Source organism: Amphiprion ocellaris, chromosome 3 (genome assembly GCF_022539595.1).
Source record: "Amphiprion ocellaris isolate individual 3 ecotype Okinawa chromosome 3, ASM2253959v1, whole genome shotgun sequence".
In the NCBI taxonomy this organism is placed as follows: Eukaryota; Metazoa; Chordata; class Actinopteri; family Pomacentridae; genus Amphiprion; species Amphiprion ocellaris.
The window spans coordinates 17,056,756-17,076,530 of record NC_072768.1 but is presented as its reverse complement, the minus strand read 5'-3'; the positions used below and the strand labels follow the sequence as shown (position 1 = coordinate 17,076,530).

General features: G+C 39.2%; 1 long non-coding RNA gene across 1 annotated transcript in view; it reads left to right on the top strand.

Annotated features, from left to right (window-relative positions):
- Window positions 1-19,775, top strand: part of LOC129347891 (uncharacterized) — a 158,262-nt gene that overhangs the window by 101,279 nt on the left and 37,208 nt on the right. The window contains exon 2 of the long non-coding RNA XR_008600209.1: window positions 754-923. This is a non-coding gene — a long non-coding RNA (uncharacterized LOC129347891). The remainder of the gene's footprint in view (window positions 1-753; window positions 924-19,775) is intronic.

Genomic DNA, 19,775 nt, shown 5'->3' with positions numbered 1-19,775 from the left:
GTGAGTTTTGAACTTTTGCATTATATGGTAATAAGAGAAAGAAATTTTTTTCAGCAGTGAACATTCTTTAGTTCTTATGGGTTGCTCATCTTACTGTGCTCTTTTTATTTAAAGGTATAAACTATAACAGTTTCACATTAAGATGTTCAAAAACAACTACCGGTAGGCCAAGGTCAAATGCTTTGTTGGCTTGTATACTTACATTATGTCAAATGTTATATTCCAGCAATGTTAAAATCCCAAGAAAGCTGTAATTCTGTGCTAACGTTGCGTTTCATTTATGTTGCATGTCATTGGCATTATATCTCCTGTAGAAGGGGAAACCGTAAAAACTGGGTGATACCTGAGAGAGTGCAGAGATGAAGTCGTAGTTGAACTTGCTTGACACTCTGTTGTTTTTTAATTCTACTGTTACAATCAACCACTTGTGATGAAGACCAATCATTTGAATATGGCTTTGACCAGGCTGCACAGTGGATTGGTGGTTAGCACTTTTTCCTTGCAGCTAGTAGGTCCCCGGTTCGCATTCCGGTCTTCCTGGGATCTTTCTACATGGAATTTGCATGTTCTCCCTGTTTATGCGTGAGCTTTCCCCAAGTACTCTGGCTTCCTGCCACAGTCCAAAAATATGCAGATGTTAATTGGTAATTCTAAATTCTCCATAGGTGTGAATGTGAGTGTGATTGTTTGTCTGTATATGTAGCCCTGTGATAGACTGGTGACTGTCCACGGTGTCCCCTGCCTTCACCATAGGTCAGCTGGGATAGACTCCAGCCCGCCCACGACCCTAATGAGGATTAAGCGGTGTATGGATGATGGATGGATGGTTTTGACCACAGATAACAGCGCCGTGCTACCCCATGACTGAATTCAACACACATTGTTGGCTACGGTACCTGTATGGATAGACCACTGATCTAAAGGTAAGTTTGCAGTTACCATTACATTCAAAATCCCTACAAAACTGTCAAAATATTTTTTTCTGTATTGAGAAACACCCAGTACTAGAAATTAGACTGTGCATTTAAGATGAAGGACGACAATGAAATAGCAGGTATTTGTGTAAAGCCTGACAGTATGCTCCTTGGAATTCACCACAAGATGATAATGTATAGTCAAACATCCTGGACAAGTTAGGTAACAGTCTGTGCATTGCATCCTTCTGCAGGGAACAGTGCTACATTTGTTAGAGCCTAAACTTCTGAAGGTTAAATCACAGTTGGATTTATTGGCAAAATAAGTTATGCATGTTACACTGTGTACACTACACTGAATATACAGAACAACTGTAGCTGTAGGGGCTTTGGCTGAAGGACTCCATTAAACATGCTGTTGCTACCCTGACAGATAGATTATAAATGTCCGCTTTTAATGAACTAAGAAAAACATATTTTTTGCGGTTTGTAGCTAATCCAATGAGTTTTTAATGAGTTTATTTAGACGAAGAAAAAGGAAAAACTTACTCAGCCTACAAAGAAAACAGCTTTTATTTTCAGTTTATTCAAAAAAATTAAAAATAAATGACCAATTTTGGAGATGCAATGTCACTGCAACGATTTACAATATTTATTTCCCTTGCTACTGAAACATCTGGTGGCTTTTTCAGCAACCGGGAGCAATAATAAAAAGCTGCTGTTACTGCCAATCTAAAAAAAAGACCTTTCTTGAATCTGCTGTGTTTGCAAATGGTGTGTCATGTCACCTGTGTGGTGTGGACCGCTGTTGGTTCGATGTTGAGTGAGATGTCGACCACAACACAAAGCTTTTAGTTTAGTTTGTCATGGTTGCGTCGGTCTTCAGACGTTTGCTCAGGGGTGTGTAAACAGAGGAGGTGGTGTGTGTGTGTGTGTGTGTGTGTGTGTGTGTGTGTGTGTGTGTGTGTTGAAGATCACCAAGCTCCTTCCTTCCCTTCACAGCTGCCCAGCTGTGTGAATCCAACACTGTGTCGGACAGGTTAATTGTGTGTTTTTCATTGATTTGACCCTTCAGCTTTAAGAGCACATTGTAGACGATTAGCTAAAACACACAGCTCACCATAATGGTGGAGTCAACCAGATTATTACAATGATTAACAATGACCATGATCCTCAACATAGATATTTGGTTGCTTGGTGTTTTTAAGGTTGAACAGTTAAAGTTTCTCAACTTAGCAAGTCACTCACGTCACCAAACATGTCCAACAAAACTTGTTTTTAACTTCATGAAGATCACACTAAAGGTAAAGATTCCTCAAACAAGCAAGAAACGAAGATCCCTGCATCACTGTATACTATGCCAAATATGTTTTGAAGGAAATGTAATGTCTGTCTGTCTTGATTACCTTCCCTGGCAACACTTTTTCCTATCCGGGAAGAGTGACGTCCTTATACTGCCCAGAAGTCAGATGGAGGAGGTAAGTGTGGATGGTTGTGTGAACAAAGCTTACCACTGTGACTCTGGAGACCCCATTGCACTTCCAATGTGTTGTACAGGCTATGGAAAAAAAACTTCTTGTGATGTGAAAATTAAATCACAAGAAGTTTTTTTTTCTATTGTTGCCTCCAATATTGTTGCTAATTTTAGTAGGTAATTGTTTGTTAATAATTTTAATAATATTTTTTGTACAAAAACAAACTTTGGATTTATTTTGGAATATTTTTTCTTATTGTTGGAGACAAGGTTGGCAGGAAGATACCAAGTACAGCATCTGCAAAATTTCTTGACCAGTAAATGTTTCTTATTCCAGCAGCTAAACAATAAGCTGATATTTGCTGAAAGCTCCATGAAGCCAAAGGCAGCTGCCCTCCTTTACGTTAACCTGACGGCTTCTGAACCTGTTGGATTTTGTCTGAATGAGCACCCTTGTAACTTTTCTATAAAAGTCATGACAGTAAAATTACCATGTCCAACCTAGTAACATTTGAGTATCACTTTCACAACGGCACTAGTCTGAACTACATGCAGGCACATTAATGGAAAATCATGTACATGTGATGTACTTGAGGACGACTCTTCCCATATATCAGTACCAATATTGGTCCAAAAACATCAGAAATGTTGCAAAATACACAGTTTGCATTACAAAATCACAAAACACCTTCTTTTGTTCACTTTACCCAATAAATTCACATCTATTTCAAACTAAAATGTACCTACAGAGGTACTTTATTAATTGCTCATTTTTAGAAATGATCCTTGACATGGAAACAGGATTAATCAGGACCTATCAGAAAGATTTTTTTCCAGTTCAGATAAGTTAGCCTCACACACAGAATCACAGATTGAAAGCTACAGTTAAATCACTTGTTACACAGCAGATTTAGGTGTTTTGTTTATTAGTGCTCTGTGTCACATGATGTGGTGTCCAATCTCACAAGAATAACAAATGTTGCATGCATACCATGGCTTTCTCCATCAGTTCTGTGGGTATGACAGAATTCCGTTGCTTTAACAGACTGATGAACCAGCAATGTTGCATATCCCATATCTGAAAAGAACTAATCTCACATGGTTTTATATAAATTTGCTGGCATTAAAGTATCAGTTATTGCTTGTTCAACTTCTTCAATTAGGTTCTATCCCTTTAAATTTTGAGGACCACATGTAAAAAAAAAGGTATAAATATCTTTAAACGAATACAAAAAATTCATGCCTCACAGCCGCAGTTTGAAATCTTTTCAGCCATCAATCTAGAAGATGTCACATCCTCATATTTTTTGTGTCTACTGCATGTGGGCTTGCATGTTATATTCGTATGTGAGTGTGTGTTGTCTGTCTGCCAGTCCCAAAGCGCTAAAGCATTACTTGGGTACACATTGACCAAGTGCCCAGCAGCTAACGCCCTGGAGAACAGACCGGGCAGTGTGTGAGCCCACAGGAAATGTGTGTGTGTGTGTGTGTGACTTGGAGGGAGGAAGTCGGACGGAGAGTTTGCACAGGTGTGTGAGGAGTGTGTGTGTGTGTGTGTGTGTGTGTGTGTGTGTGTGTGTGTGTGTGAGTGCGTTTGAGGCCTTGCAGCCAAGGTTGCCCTTTGAAACTGTCATGCAATGCTCTTTCTCCTTCCATCTCTGAACATATCCCGTGCAGAGGACCGGTGTGTTCAACATAGCGTTACAAAGAAGGGACTCTTTGTGTGTTTTCAGCAGCTGCAGGAGTCTCATAGAGCTCTGGTTACTGCTGGACTGTCATGCTAAAGCACAAAATCAAGGTGAGGGTTGGGAAAGTGAAGAGGAAACATTCTCCTTTTCCTCAAAGTTTTTACTAAGGTATATTTATATATAGATCTAAAAACAAACTAGGTACTTTTAAACTTTATTTTTATTTTTTCTGTTAAAAAATTTTTTTCACCCTTGTATATATTGTAAATAAAGCTGCTGTAACAACGTAAATTTCCCCTGGAGTGGGGAGAAATAAAGAACTTTATCTTATCTTATCTTATCTTAGGTATCAGTGGAAAATGTTGCCTGGATGTTTTTTCAAGTGTTGCAGCTGAAAAATAGAGTTCCTACCCAGACAATGTCAGAATGTTTTTTTTTTTTTAAATGATTTTTATTATTTCAAATATATTAAGTACACACAATTCTTACACAACAACTAGCTGACATCACTGACTATCAATGTTCAGGCTTTTTCAGATATGGTGCTTATCTACCCAACAATGGTAAATCTTTGAGTCTGTGGCTACACTGATGTTTAGTTTCCTCAGCTTTGGCCCTACGTCACACTATGCTGCTGATTCATCTTTCATTAGCACACAGATCAAACAAACTCACTGTGAAAGGTCTCAGTGAAAGGTCTTCACTCTCTTGTCAGTAAATTGAGCATGGATAATCATTTGTTAAGAACTCCAGCCCTTCATAGTTAAAGAGCTTTCAGTGTTTTTGAAATCAAACATCACGTGTTGACATTTCCATACTGAGATGTAGCTCAAATTAAGGAATTTTACTTTTCTTTTATAAGAAATTTAGATTTTTTTATCTGTTCACCCTAGTATGGTGGCATTTTTCATTCAAATATACATACTGTTGTACTACCCTATGCACATAATCGGCGTCTTTGGCTTTTAATGTGGATTTACAGTTAAGTCATCTGCACCTCTCTTTATAGCTGATTCGTTTTTCAAAGTAAAACAAAAAACATTCCCAGATAGTAGCTTCTGTCTATCATATATGACAGATAATATCTTTTCAATGTTGGTTGAACATCATATTTTTTTTATCAGTTGTTAAAACAAGCAAGAAAACTAATCATGACGAAGGACAACACCATCAAATGAGATGCTATCTAACTGTTTAATGAAGCTGAATCCAAATGACGATGGTGGAGCAGGATGATGGCAGTAGTGAGAAGAATGAGATGGATCTATCACATCTTGCTAAAATGCAGACAGGTCTACCAGAGAGAGAAAATAGTGGAAAGCTAGAAAGGAGGGAGAGCAGGTGGGTTATGGAAAATGAGAACAAACGGGTCTGCAGGGAAGATATACAGCATGAGATGAGGAGTGTTGTCCTGCTCCTGAACTTCAGCTAATATTATCTCAAAATAATGCCAACAATCATTGGTTGCAGCCATTCATGAGTGTGGGTGAACTCGGGTTAATCAGAGGACACACTGGCTGACCAGACGTCACTTGCGTCAGTGTAGATCCATTTGATCCAATGTCTTCAGGCCAACCAGAGGCCATGTGGGCCCCTCAAGTGTCATTAGGGCAGAAAAGAGGCAAGTGTCACATCAGGGCACAGACATGACCTGGTTAAGTCAAACAAAAGAGCTGCCACTTTATCCCAGTTTTATATCATCCTAATCTCATTTTATCCAGATGAAATTTATTTTCTAACATTTGCTCCTTCAATTTTGAGTGTTGTGTGTTGCCTTGGAGATATAATAAACTCCCAGTCTTCCTCTCCCAGAGAGGATTGTCATCTTAGAGGCATAAATGGACAGACTGGAGTGGAAAGATAACACACAACACAATGCCAGTCTGCAGGCCACACACACACACACACACCAACACATGCATACACACACACACACACACACTCACAATCAAACATCTGGGTGGTCTTTCAAGAGCCACAAGGGTTAATGACAGTCTTGTTTTGAAGGACTGACTCCTAAGCCACAAACACACACATCCACGCACACACATAAACACAATTTTCTCACTCACACACAAATCATGACTGACAGCGACTGTGACGTGCTGCCATTTGGTTGGTCGCTCAGCAGATGTAGATGGCTGTGTTGGGGTGCCGTCTGATTGTTTTCAGGACATGTGTTCAAGGCCTGAGGGGGTGAACTGTGGTGTCAAACAGCGTGTTTATATAAAATGGATTTAATGTAAAAAGAGACAATTTTGAACAGAGCATCAAGCAAAGATAAAGCAGCGGTGGTGAGGAGGGACAATTTTAAAGTTTGTTGTGTTTCGTTTCAGTTTGATACGAGCATGAGTATGAAAATACTGTAAATGCATTAAAAGTTCCTCTCCGGTCATTTATTAAACCCCTTAAAACTCACCTCTGGAGTTACATGTTAAGAATTATTTTCCAAGAGATTTAACCCTTCTTTCCTTTAAATGGCTTAGATGTTACTCTACACTGCTGTAGATCTGTATTTTCCCACCTCTCTCTTCATTGTCCACCACTCACTGCAGCTCGAGCACACCGGCTCACCTATGACTCTGTTGAGATACTATAAAACCACTCTCTGCCACACAATTGTAAGTTTTCATATTGGAATAATCCAGCCATACATGTTTGAACTTGAAACCAATTTGGAAGAAGCATAATGATACAGAAAGTCCCATCCCATTACAAGACTGTTGGGTCAACCCACCTCAGTTCACCAAATAATAATAATAATAATAAAAATCCCGCATGACTCTTTTATATTTGTCTGGGGTTTTTTTGTTTGTTTGTTTCTCTGTGCATTTGAATGTTATTAGGTTAAACATTTGTAACATTTTTGGTCACAGATGTTGTAATTTTTTTTAGTACAAAGCACTTTTTTCAAGCCAATCTGTGGAGCAATGTTTGAAGGGCCGTAACTTGTGAAATAATGTATCTAGAGTCCTTGTGATTGCTTATGGTTCCACTTTTCATAAAATTAATTGAAGCACTATGAATTGGAAAACCATGATTTTTCTTTTTGCAGTATGTAACAATATTATAACTCTTCCATTTGGGGCTACTTCCAGAGTGGTTTCACCTATAATACCTGCTCAAAGCACATTAAAATATTGGCCATCAATGTAACAAACTTGATTTAAATAATGTTCTCCTCATAAAGCTTGCCTCTGACTGGGACTCTACATTTTTAAAGCTCCTATTGGTGCCAATCAGGGAAAAAAAATCAGCTTCTTAGACATGAGGAAAACAGTGCAAAAATCTCCATGACCCCAACCCTTTTTAGGGATTTTTAACTCATAAACAAATGCTACCTGTGACCCCAGATATTCCTCATGGTCGACTCAATCAATATTCGCCACTTCCAGCATGTGGTACTGACAAAAACCAAACATCTTGAAATTATCGAAGTCACACTTTTTCCAATACTCCTCCTGCTTTCCAGATTAATGGCACATCTGAGCTTGTCAGTACTGGATGACTAAATGCTGTTATACAACTGGAAGTTTTAGTCCATCTGATTGGTCACAGATGTGGTACCAGCTGTAAACCTCAGAGAACTAAGCTCCAATGATCGCTATGCCAGCGCATGCCGTCACCATAATGGTAAGTCATCAGTCTTTTCTCCTCTCTTATATTCTCACATATGCACAGTAGAATTTGATACAGTGGACGTTTAAGCTGCAAAACATTTGCATTTGAGCTGTAAAACACCATCTCTAACGCATTTAATGATATATTGCGCAGAACAATGCTTCATCGGGCATGGTTGCTTCATTGTTTCTCGACAAAAATCGCTTATGTTGATTTATTTGAAAGAAACAGCGCAAAGAAAAGAAGCGGGGGCTCTAAAATGACAACAGATGAATAGTTTTGTGTGCGAGCCTGTAAAAACAGCTGCTGGTTTTGTTTTGGGAGCCAACATCATCACCAAACACACACATGCACTCGAGCGCTAACACCCTGGCCGAGCCAAGTTACCCAAAAGGAGAAAAACACTCTTGTCACACACCTTCCCCACCCACTCCCTTTGAGAAACAAAAGCCAATCACTTTGGGTTTGCTTTCACGCTGAGGTACACACACAAACACGGCAAAAACTTAGGGCCCTCTTGTTTCACCACTCAAACACTGCGACATATTCCTTTTCTTTGTCTGTAATGCGTACAAATACACACTCACGCACACACAAACTCAAGCACCCCCACTCTCACGAACACACAAGAAAATCCACAAATAAACACTTACTCTTTCACTCGCTGACTCATTACAAATAAAAGGCCGAAATGTTGGAGGAATCTCTGAATGTGCAAACCTGGTCCCTGCAATCTCATCTTACATGTTGGCATTTTTTTGTTGTAGAAATGCAATTGTTTGCTCTTTAATTTGTTTGTTTGCGGTGCATTGTGCATGGATTTACCCACTTTTCTGACCAAAGTAACAATTATATTATGCATGCAGTGTGTGTGTGTGCGTGTGTGTGTTTGTGTGTTCATGTCTGGAGGTGCCAAGGGCTGGACCAGCACTCGGTGCCAGCGTGGATAAAGAGCAGATGGTGGCCCTGACAGGGTAGAAAACCTCCAGTTCCCACATTCTCCCATTCTATTCAGCCTTCACTCCTATACTTCCAATTGCTGCATGGCATGTGTGACAGGGATCGCTTAGATTTATACTTGAATGCATGTTTGGAAGAAAAAAGGGAACAAAAGCCTCTGCTCTCGTGTGCATGCCATGTCTTTTCATGGGGTAATCATACAAGTAATGGGAACGGAGCAGTCTCGTCTCGTCTGTAGCTGGAAAACACGCCATTTAGTCATTGTCAGCTCATTTAGACCTTGTCATGGTTGAAGTTCTTGAATCAGTTCGAAGACTCTGAGACTCTTATCTATAAAAAATGTATAGTGACTGTGAAACAAAAAGCAAACACAGTACCTTGCTTGAAGCCTCTAGAGTGAGCTTTAAGGGAATTTTAAGACACGCAAAAAAAATTTAGTGTGCCTTTACATCATGGATACCACTTGTCTTTGGTCTACAGAGGCCAGGATTTTTACAAGAAGTGCATACACTACTGTTCAAAAGTTTGAGGTCACCCAGACAGTTTCATGTTTTCCATGAAAACTCACACTTTTATTCATGTGCTAACATAATTGCACAAGGGTTTTCTTATCATCAATTAGCCTTTCAACACCATTAGCTAACACAATGTAGCATTAGAACACAGGAGTGATGGTTGCTGGAAACGGGCCTCTGTATCTCTATGTAGATATTCTATTAAAAATCTGTCGTTTACAGCTAGAATAGTCATTTACCACATAAACAATGTCTAGACTATATTTCTGGTTAGTTTAATGTTATCTTCATTGAAACTTTTTTTTTTTTTTTAAATAAGGCCATTTCTAAGTGACCCCAAACTTTTCATTGGTAGTGTATGAGTAACAATAATAGTTGATCCTCTTTTCAACAGTGCCCACAGATAAAAGTCATATATTTGAATAACGCATTAAAAAAAACAACAGATCACATGGAGTCCTAAAAACAAGTCCATAAAATTAAAATCAGGGTTGACAGTAACTCCAACAGTCACACATTCCATAAGGAGTGGCAAGTGGAACAGATCATCTTCAAAACTTTGACTTCTACCTAAAATGTGTGTCTTCACACCAAGACCCTTCAGATCCATCAGAAAAAAGGTTGTGAGTGATGCGAGCAGTTAAAAAACATGTCAAAATGATTTGAAATAAATCCTTCCACTATAAAGAAAATCCTCTACAAGTGGCATAAATTACAAACAGCTCTTAGTTTGTCCAGAAATTGCCACCTTAGCAAATTCAGACGAGACTATTTGGTAGAAAATAAAGTTCTAAAGGACCCCAACCTTCATCACAGGATCTGCAGGTAACTCTGCGTCTGTTGGTGTCAAAGTGCTGCATCTGCAAGTGTAAAGAAATCACCAAAAAGCACTACAATTTTCCAATGAACATACAGACAAAGAACGGGGGTTTTGGAATAATGTGCTCCAGACAGATGACTCAAAGACAGATTTGTTTGGCCACAGCAACAGTACACAAGCTTGGTGCAGACCAAAGACGGCTTTCCAGGGAAGAACCCCAACCAGTTATGTAGCACGGTGGTGGAAATGTTGTGGTTTGGGAGTGGTTTCGCTGCCTCAGGAACTGGGCAGTTTGCAGTCATCGATTCAACAATAAATTCTGCGTCATATCAAAGAGTGCTTAAAAACAATGTGAGGCCATTTGTCATGAGGGTTATGGAATGGCCCCGTCAAGAAAAAAAAAATGCCCAGATTACAATTCCCATGACAATGAGGGGTTAGATTTGAAACAGGCAGTAGATGCAAGAAAACCATCAAACATCTTACACCTGAGGAGAAATTTGCAGGAGGAGTGGTCAAAAATGTCAAAAAACTGAGCAACTCATGAAATCATCTTTATTAAAGGGGGGCAATACTAGCATCATAGACCAAAATTGTAGTTACTTTATACACCTCTGTTAATATCTGTTTTTCTTCAAGTATAACACCTTAATTTCAGGACACAGTTTCAAAGAAGTCTGCTTGTTCAAATATGTCAAAAAAAGCCAACAATTTCCATGTGATGTACTTGTTTTTACACAGTAGGCTCACAAATTTAAGAGTTGGAATATCTACGTAATATCTAATATAAAGTCATGGCATTGTACAGAGGCAATTTTTCAGGAAGCTAAATGATCTCTGTAAAATAATGAGAAATATAAAGGCAGCAATTTTCCTCAAAATGTCTTACCAGCTTATATAGCATTAAGGAATGGCATGCTTCATATTTACCGGTGAGTGGATCATTTATCTTGCTGAGCCACAGACATTTCTTCACATCCGTTTTCTTGAGAAGAGGAGGGGGATCAGCGACGCACCGGAGGAGGACGTGAGAGATACTCATACAAGAGAGGAAATTATACATACATACAAGAGAAGACTGGCTGAAGAAGAAGCAGGTTGTTGAATCTTTTCTCTCTCTGTGCTGGTGGATTCCCAGAGCAGAGATCAACTTCTGCTTGTCTAGTTTCAGACACAGTGACATTTACCAGGAACTGACCTGCAGACTTGAGTCACAGCAGAGGATTAACCTGTAATGACTGTCTCACACACTGAAGTGGAAATACGTACATGTGATACTGAAAATGTTCTGTGTGGTTAATGTGAAAGTGCCTCACGGCTTTTTCTCTCTCTTGGTCTCAAAATACTCCAGTCCACAGTGTTGCAGTCTGAAAGGACAACTGTCACTGATATGTGATTATATTTCCACAATGTTAAAGCGTATGAATCAATCTGTGTTTTCAAAACACTTCTTCTTACACAAGCATCTTAATAAAGTCTCTAATTAAATTCTAAATATATAATGTGTGATGTCAGTTCCATTTCCCAATTTCCGATTAGTAAGTTGGCACTGACAAAAATGTCAAAGTGTGTAGTTAAAATTGCAACAATTACTTGATTTTTGGATGTTTTGTTGATGGACTGGACCCTAAATGGGGAGAAAACATCAGTCTGCTCAGGTGAAATCTCAAAAATAGTAAGAGATACTTTTAAAACCAGGGTTTCTTGAGGTTTTTACTAAGACTTTTCAAATACACCGTCTTCCCATTTGATTGCATGTATTCCTAACAGTTACCAATCACAGTATCTTCACCATCCATGAATGGAATTTCAATCTGACATGTTTGTCCTGTTTCGAGTTGACTGGGTATTTCATGCAATGACAATTATTTTATTTAGACAATTGTAACATAATTATAAGGCCTTTTAGCTATTAAACTAGCTGATACCCATGAATACACTTGCTGCTTTGCATCCGAGATATATTTTTCAAGAAAATAAAGCTATCAAAAGATTGAGCCACAAAAGAGGCAAAGACCTAGAGACCAAAAGATTAAAAAGGAAAGACAGATGGTCATGTACTGTATTACCAACACAAACACTGATTAACAATAAAACCATAGGCTCTTGGCATCAAGCATACCTAAAGAATTTGATTTGATGCCCCTGCTTTGGTCGGCATTTTGTTCCTTCCTCCACCCTTTGCTCCCCATCTGGCCTCCATTGTCTGCTGGCCCTGAGCGACAGGTGGTATTGTTCCCACGGAGACAGTTGCCGTGGTGGCACACTCCTGAGGGCGTAGCCTGTCCACACACACACACACACACACACACACACACACACACCAGCCACTTCACTAACCTGTTTCCTGTGTGGGTTCCTGCCAGACGGGCGGTGTCGCGCCAGGAAACGCGCCGTGTCATCAGGTCACGTTACTACGACAGTTCAGGCTGGCAGGTGTCTCACTCAGCAAACTTCCCATGTGAAGCAGTCGCTGCAGAATTTGCCCTCAGTGATTTACGGCGACATTTAGGTAAGGATTTTAGCCAGACAGTGAATCGGATCTCACCAAAACTAGCAAGTACTGTCACTTTATATTACATTAAATTGATCAAATCCTCACATTTATTGGTTGAATTTTTGCTGGAGCTGAAAAAAATCAGTAATTAAGCCCTTGTAGCTCCATCTCTGCCTCTTCAAAAACATTAAGGCTTTAGAACAAAAAACAAAAAACAAAGCAAAAGATTTTACAATTTGCTTCTGCTGTAGTTTCCTCTGTCTTCATTTAAAAGAATAAATTCTGATGCTGTTGGGAATTGTCTGGAACATTAAGTCACATAAACATTACCTGAAAGGAGGTAAAATAGAGATTTGCTTCCTTTACTTTCTGCCTGTATTCCACAACAGGTAAATGCCCAATACCTTTTTTCTGACTGTGCTTCCCAAGTCAATCAGTCCCTGGTTGCTGTTTATAAATACCATTGCAATTCTGTCATTCTGTCTTTCCTTATTATAACCTCAATTTCCAGGACATTCATTGAGTCTCAGCTGAACGTTTCCGTCATCAGTCTGCTACCTCCATCAACGCAGACTTGTATCCTCATCTATTCAATGAAGAGATGTCACAGTTTTCTGATATTTTCTTCTGTGAGTTAAGTACAGTCGTGAGCTTTTTTGCATGGTTTCATATTTTTCTTACGGTAAAAAACAAAGGAAACCAGTAAAAACCTACAAAATATGAATGTATCTCAAAGTACTGCCTGACTTACCAGTCATGTCTGTAGCCATGTCTCTTTAACATTTTATCATTCACATTTAGAAGAAGCACATTGGAAAATATGAAAAAACGGAATAGAAATTGCAAGTTTTTAAAAAACAACATCCCTAATTTTCCAAACAAATTTTTTGACGTGGTTTTTGAGTCTTTGAAATAAAATATAATTGGTAATGAAAATACTTTTTTTCTGCTGTAGCAAACATTTAACTCACATTATCTTCATCTGTTTCTGCTTCTTTCATTGGCTTCGTCTCACACAGCATGAAACATCGCTGATACCATCTGGCATGAGCTGACAGAATTATTACAACCAGCAAGACTGAAAACAATTCCTGAAGATCTCTCCATTTATCTGCCGTGATAGTCAATGTTTTGTTTGTTTCTTCTGCTCTCTCAGAGTTAGTTGGCACTAACAACTAGCTTTGTTTCTAGCGTCTTTGATTCTGTTTGTTAGAGTCACGGTAGCACACCAGAGCAGTAAATGCAAAGCCTTTCAGAAGTTCACTTCAAATTCATTTGACAATTGCGTGGAAACATAACTTGGTGTCTTTCTGCCTTCGGGTTATTTTCTCTTTTAGCAGACATAATTCCTTAATAGCAGGTTAGTATTTGTGTAGATTAATATGAACAAAGGCTCATTGGTTTCCAAAGCAGCCGGTGTCAAATTTGAGTAAATATTTGCCTGGGCCTTTTTTCACCAATAATGCATGTTTAGTGCTCTGGTGTGTATTTACAGCAAAATCCAGGTATCTAGAAAATGTGTGTGTGTGTGTGTGTGTGTGTGTGTGTGTGTGTGTGTGTGTGTGTTTGTGTGTAGCAGCCAGACTGACTTTAGGCTGTCAGTGCTCATTAGGATAATGACTGTGGGACCTGGCAGGTGCCCAAACTTTAAGAGTGTGATGGTGGGAGGATGGAGGGGAGAGTGAGCGAGGAGAGTTATAATGGATGAGGAGAAGGGGGGTTGCTGCTTAATGGGATCACATTACATCCACTTGCACTCCCATCCCATCCCCTCCACAGACACCCACACGTACACACTCCATTTTGTCTGCTCCAAACAGACAGAAACAGCAAAACAACATGTATGCCCCAGCAAACACCAATAAGCAGAAACAAAAGGCAAATGTACCATAGATTTGAAGTCTGGTTTCCTCCACCTCATACCATCTGAGTTCCAGCTACAGACATATCATCCCATGTTACGTGTTTTTGAAAGATGGCATAACATCTACAGGCCGAAAAATGCGTTTTGTTTCTCGACTCTGGCTTTGTGCAAGTGTCACCAAAAGTTCACCAAATCTGTTTGTACTTCTCATTAGACACTAATCTGACTGTTCTCTAATGTCAGGGAAAAGCTAATGATTGTATTTAATCGGTATTGTTTAATTTCAAAGCGTACTATGACCATGAAATCCTGGTTTCATATGTGGTACAAGTCATCCTTTTAACATTCATGTTGGCTTAGTTTGTATGTTGCCTACACGATCAAAAAGTTCTGAGTATTCGCCTGTTTAAACTAAAAACTGTACCTGACTTTAACGCTATCTTCGCTGTCAGCTAAACAACATTCCCAGCACTCTTGCTCTCTTGGAGCCCTGTTCTGGTCACCTGCTGGTACACATCTTCAATTTCACCATGGATCCTAAACTTGTGCTAAGAACAAACATCCAGTTCTTTGTTGCACTTACCCAGCTTTCATTTTGACAATCATTACTCATGTTGATCGATGGATCTACAGCTACGACCCAGAGACAGACAGTCTCCAAGACTGAAGGAGGAGCATCAGGTCAGCAGCACAACCAGGACCAGGCCTGTTGTTTTCTTCGATATTCACAGGGTTGTGCACAGTGAACTTGTCCCCCAAGGCCAGGCTGTCAAAGATGAGTTTTACACTGACATCCTGAGGCATCTGACTGAATGCATTCGACTCACTTAACCTGAACTGTTGCACATACCAACGAGTGCTCACTCACAGCACATTGAGCTGAAAATAAACATGTTTTTCAGCCACACCAACTCAACCATTGTGCTCCACCAGCCCTACTTGTTAGATTTTGCTCCACATGGCTGACCATAAGTCAGAGGCTTTCTGTTGTGACATAGTGAAGGAAATCCAATGCAGGTAGCAAACAGTGCTTGGTTCCAAGTGTGGCATGAGCACTGGGAACAGTGTATGGCTGCACAAGAAGATAACTCTGAAAAAGATGGCAAGCCAAATGTAAATCAGGTGCAGTTATTGCTTTTAAAAAGGAGAGATATCTTGATCACACCTTGTATTACATTGTGCAATAAGCAAATGTAGGTACTTATCCTGCTTGTACCATGGCCACTTGTTAACTACCAGGACATTAAATTAAAAATATCAGTCATTCGTTTAATATCACAGCAAATTCTTAGTTTCGGTTTTCTGTTTTAAACCATGAAAACAGAGATTATGCTGTTTGCACCACCAGACAACATGAAATTAATCCATAGCAGGGTCAGCTCCAGGAAGACATTTTTATCTTAACTAGATTAATTTTAAAATCAGCTGTCATCAGAAACAATAAGAGTAACTGTACTGTTTGTCATCAACTGACAAAGAAGTCAAACTGCAAGAAAAACTGCCATCAAACTTGCAAGGTTTTCATGCTGTTGTACATAACTCCTCTCTTTTCCTTTTGTCAACATGAGTACATCTGGATATCTAGATTTAAACTAAATGTCATAGTTTTGGAATTAAATATGCACAGTTCTCTCTTCTCAATTATTTGCTAAGGTTTGATACTGGTGCACTGACCCAGAATAGTAAGAATTATTGTTCTTACAAGTGACCTACAAAGTGAGGCTACTTTAAAGAGGCTACCATCAAAACCACCATTTAAAAATGTGACATAAATTCCAGTGTCTGGCAAGCTGGTTTCACTGATCTGATGCTAAGTCTACAACAATCCCAATAAAACAGAACCTGATAGAAAACACCAACAGTTTAATTGAGCAGAAAGACCTTTCAGTGTGAATGGAGCCTTGGATGCCAGTGTTTAGACAAGAAATTCCTTCATACGTTTACAGTACACGCCATTACTAATTTTCAGTAAGCGGTTAGGTGAGTGTTCTGCTTCTTGTTCAAGACCGTCCAAACACAGACGCTGAAGTTTTTCATTGATGCCAATTCAAGGGTCAAACTCGTGAACTTGAAGTTGCACGATGAGCTCTGTTAAGCTATTCGCATTCACTGCATGCTTTGAGGAACTTCTGGTCTGCTTGCTGAGTGGTACAGTAATGATGAGTGGGGACAGACACACACACACACACACACACACACACACACACACACACACACACACACACACACACACGCACACACACACACAGTCCTGCTCAAATACATTTAAACACAGACTCCTGGGATGAAGTCCAAACAAGACAGACAAATGTGAAACTCTAGTCGTCTCCCTCGTTTCTTTGAAGCAGTTGTGTAGGCTCAGACACCGGTGTGAGGTAGCATGTTTGTCACAAAATCCTTCACCCGAGTGGATCAAGGCTGTTCGTCACACACTCAAACATCGCACATGTCTGCAGACAGAAGGATTATCTGTTGAGAATGGAAAGGTCAGAGTGAGGGAGCAGCGCAGATCACCTGAAAGACACGGCGGATAATGAGCAGAGATTTACAAAGAAGTTCAAAAGTAACAGATTACTTTTGAAAGGATTAGAGTGACAAAAACTGGTATTGTATCGGAACAATGCTGGTTTTGATATACAGTGGAACAAAGAAAATCATTTTGTACTTTTACTACTAAATGAGATTTTACTACCCCAGTGTTTTCATGATTTATTAACCCAAACATGAATTAAATTTAATGCTATTTTTAGCACTTTAACTACCACAATGTATGAAAATCAAGCTCGTTCCTCAAGCCAACATGGACTCTGTTTTAACTTGATTCAATCCAATAAAACTTCAGCGTCTAACTGGCTTGAATACAAAGAATTAACCAAATCAAAATCAAACTCATTAAAGTTCAAAGCAATAAACCAGTGCAAACCTGCCAGGTCGGCTCAAGGAGAGCCCACATTATGCCAGTTTTAAAGCTGTCTGCTTTAGCATTAATTTTAAGATCCTTTTATTGGTTTATAAAACTCTTAATTGTCTTGATCCTACAATTTACTAGTGGCGCTTTTATCCAGTGAACCAAATGAAACCCGGTGGCTTTCAAATAAAGGCAGAATAAAAATCCATGGTGATGCATCAGTTTATTACGTCTGTATACAAACAAAGACTGATTGATTGATTGAAGTAAGGTGAAACACAACTCAAACCAGACTCTAACTGTGCGGTTTGTGTCTTTGTTGACTGATTTACCAGGAGCTTTTTCACAGATGAGGTGCTTTACCACAACGCATGATTGATCCAACATGACACAATCTTACTTTCAACCCTGATCGCTCCACAGCCACAATCATGTTTTATTCTCGTGACTGTAAAGGACGACAGACATCATCTATTTTTAAACAAACTCTGTTATTGCCCTATATCTAAACATGCATTCCTAGATCCAACCAAATAGAGGTGAAAGTATGTTCTTTGTAGTGCTCCTTTGGGTTATATTCCGATAGGGACAAACAATCTATATGGTGGTTCAGACTTGTTGGGAATTTTTGCCCATTATAACTCTTTTGTTTTAACATGCCCAGTGGTTATCATCATGTGTATTTTGGGGCAGATTTGAATCTAAATGTAGATGAAAAATTTCATCAAAACTTTACAGCGGTGTACACCATGTCAGCCAGTAAAAATAACATCACATTTACATCACAGATGAATACTGTTGGGTTTCTGGAGATACTGAACATGCCAATATTTTGTAGCTCTTTTTAAAAAAAATATTTGCACATATTGTTTCCATCCAATTGCAGAGAACATCGGGTCTCTTTATCACTGACTGCACACTGGCAGATACAGACATAAAACACAAAGTTTTTAATAAGCAAACTGTCATTAAGTAAACTAAGTTACATGTTATACATTTCTAACCTACAAACAAAACCATTACCATTTAGCCTGACAATGTTCGATTTGGCCTAATCCAAATATTTCTTATTCTAGCCGTTATCAGTAGACACTCACCATGATGGGAGTACAAAAGTCTTTTGAATGTGCAGCAGACAAAACTGGGAAGAAGCCAAGTGAAACCATGTAAACCACAGCTGTTATTCCTGTGTGAAACCACAGGTCTATACAGGACAATGTATATGAAATATTGTTGGCCCTTTCTTGGACGTTTTGATGGGTGCGTGAGGCAACGCAGCTCACCTGCTGTTCTCCACTCGAGCTGGAAAGTGATCTGTGCTACGAAACAAAGGGGAGAAGGTAGAGGGGATCAGTCCATTAGCAGGTTAATGCAGTGTGTGTGTGTGTGTGTGTGTGTCTGTGAGGGATGGTACATGTTGTTGTGTGCACCTCTGAGTCAGATTGCGAGGTTATGGGTGGGAGCCTTTTCTTCATTCTCGACCCGAGTCAAAACTCTTTTCTAACACACCTCAGTCTGAGAGAATAGCGGAGAAGCTTCCCAGGAGAGCTGACCTCTCTCTGCCGGTGGGAACCTATTTGTCTCCTTCCTTCTGAAAGGAGGATGCTTTAACCTACGCTACACTAACTAGAGATCGTCTCATGTTTCACCTTTTACCAGAGTCCCACGAGGATGCGCTCAGCTTTCTCAGGTTGAGGAAAACATGACAACCTTTTCTCAACAAAATGAGACAGAAAGGACTTTGACATGTCATTGAAAGTAGAAGTACAAAGTATCAAGCACCAAAACACAAAAGAGCCAAACAGTGTTTAGGAGTTTCGGATCTAAACAGTGATTTTGTCATTCTTGACATTAAGGAGATATTTGTGCAATCAAAACATGCCTTTGATGATGCACAGTAAGTTAAGCTGAGAGAAAGAACAGATTTTTAATATGTACCATGAATTCTGTTCCTGATCACTCAAACACCACTAATATTCCAAACACTGATAATACTTCCAATTTGGATGTAAATGTTTGAATACTGTAAACCTTAGAAAGACGTGAACTTAAATTGTAATGGCCACCCACATGGTTCTATTCATACTAAAATAGGTACACAATGGTCTGCTTGGTCGCATTTGTCCCTCATTTTGAACATGTAAAAACATACAGGACTCACATTGGATAACTGTAATTTTGCCCTTTTGGAGAACATAGCAGCTAATTACTAAAGAATACATTCAAATGAACAGTTTCTTCTGATGTTTTTCTAAAGTTTCCATCATAATCTCACCAGAAAAAAGTTCACAGTTGTCTATGTGCACTTTATAATCTGTTTTTTCCATCTCACCATGATGAAATATAAAGCGTGCATGCTTACCTAAAATAGTAATTCAGGAGAAAAAAAATCCCAAATAAATAAAGAGAGGAGTTTCAACTTATTCTGTCAATTTTTTCTCTTGCATAAGCATCATACTTACACACACACACACACACACACACACACACACACACACACACACACACACACAC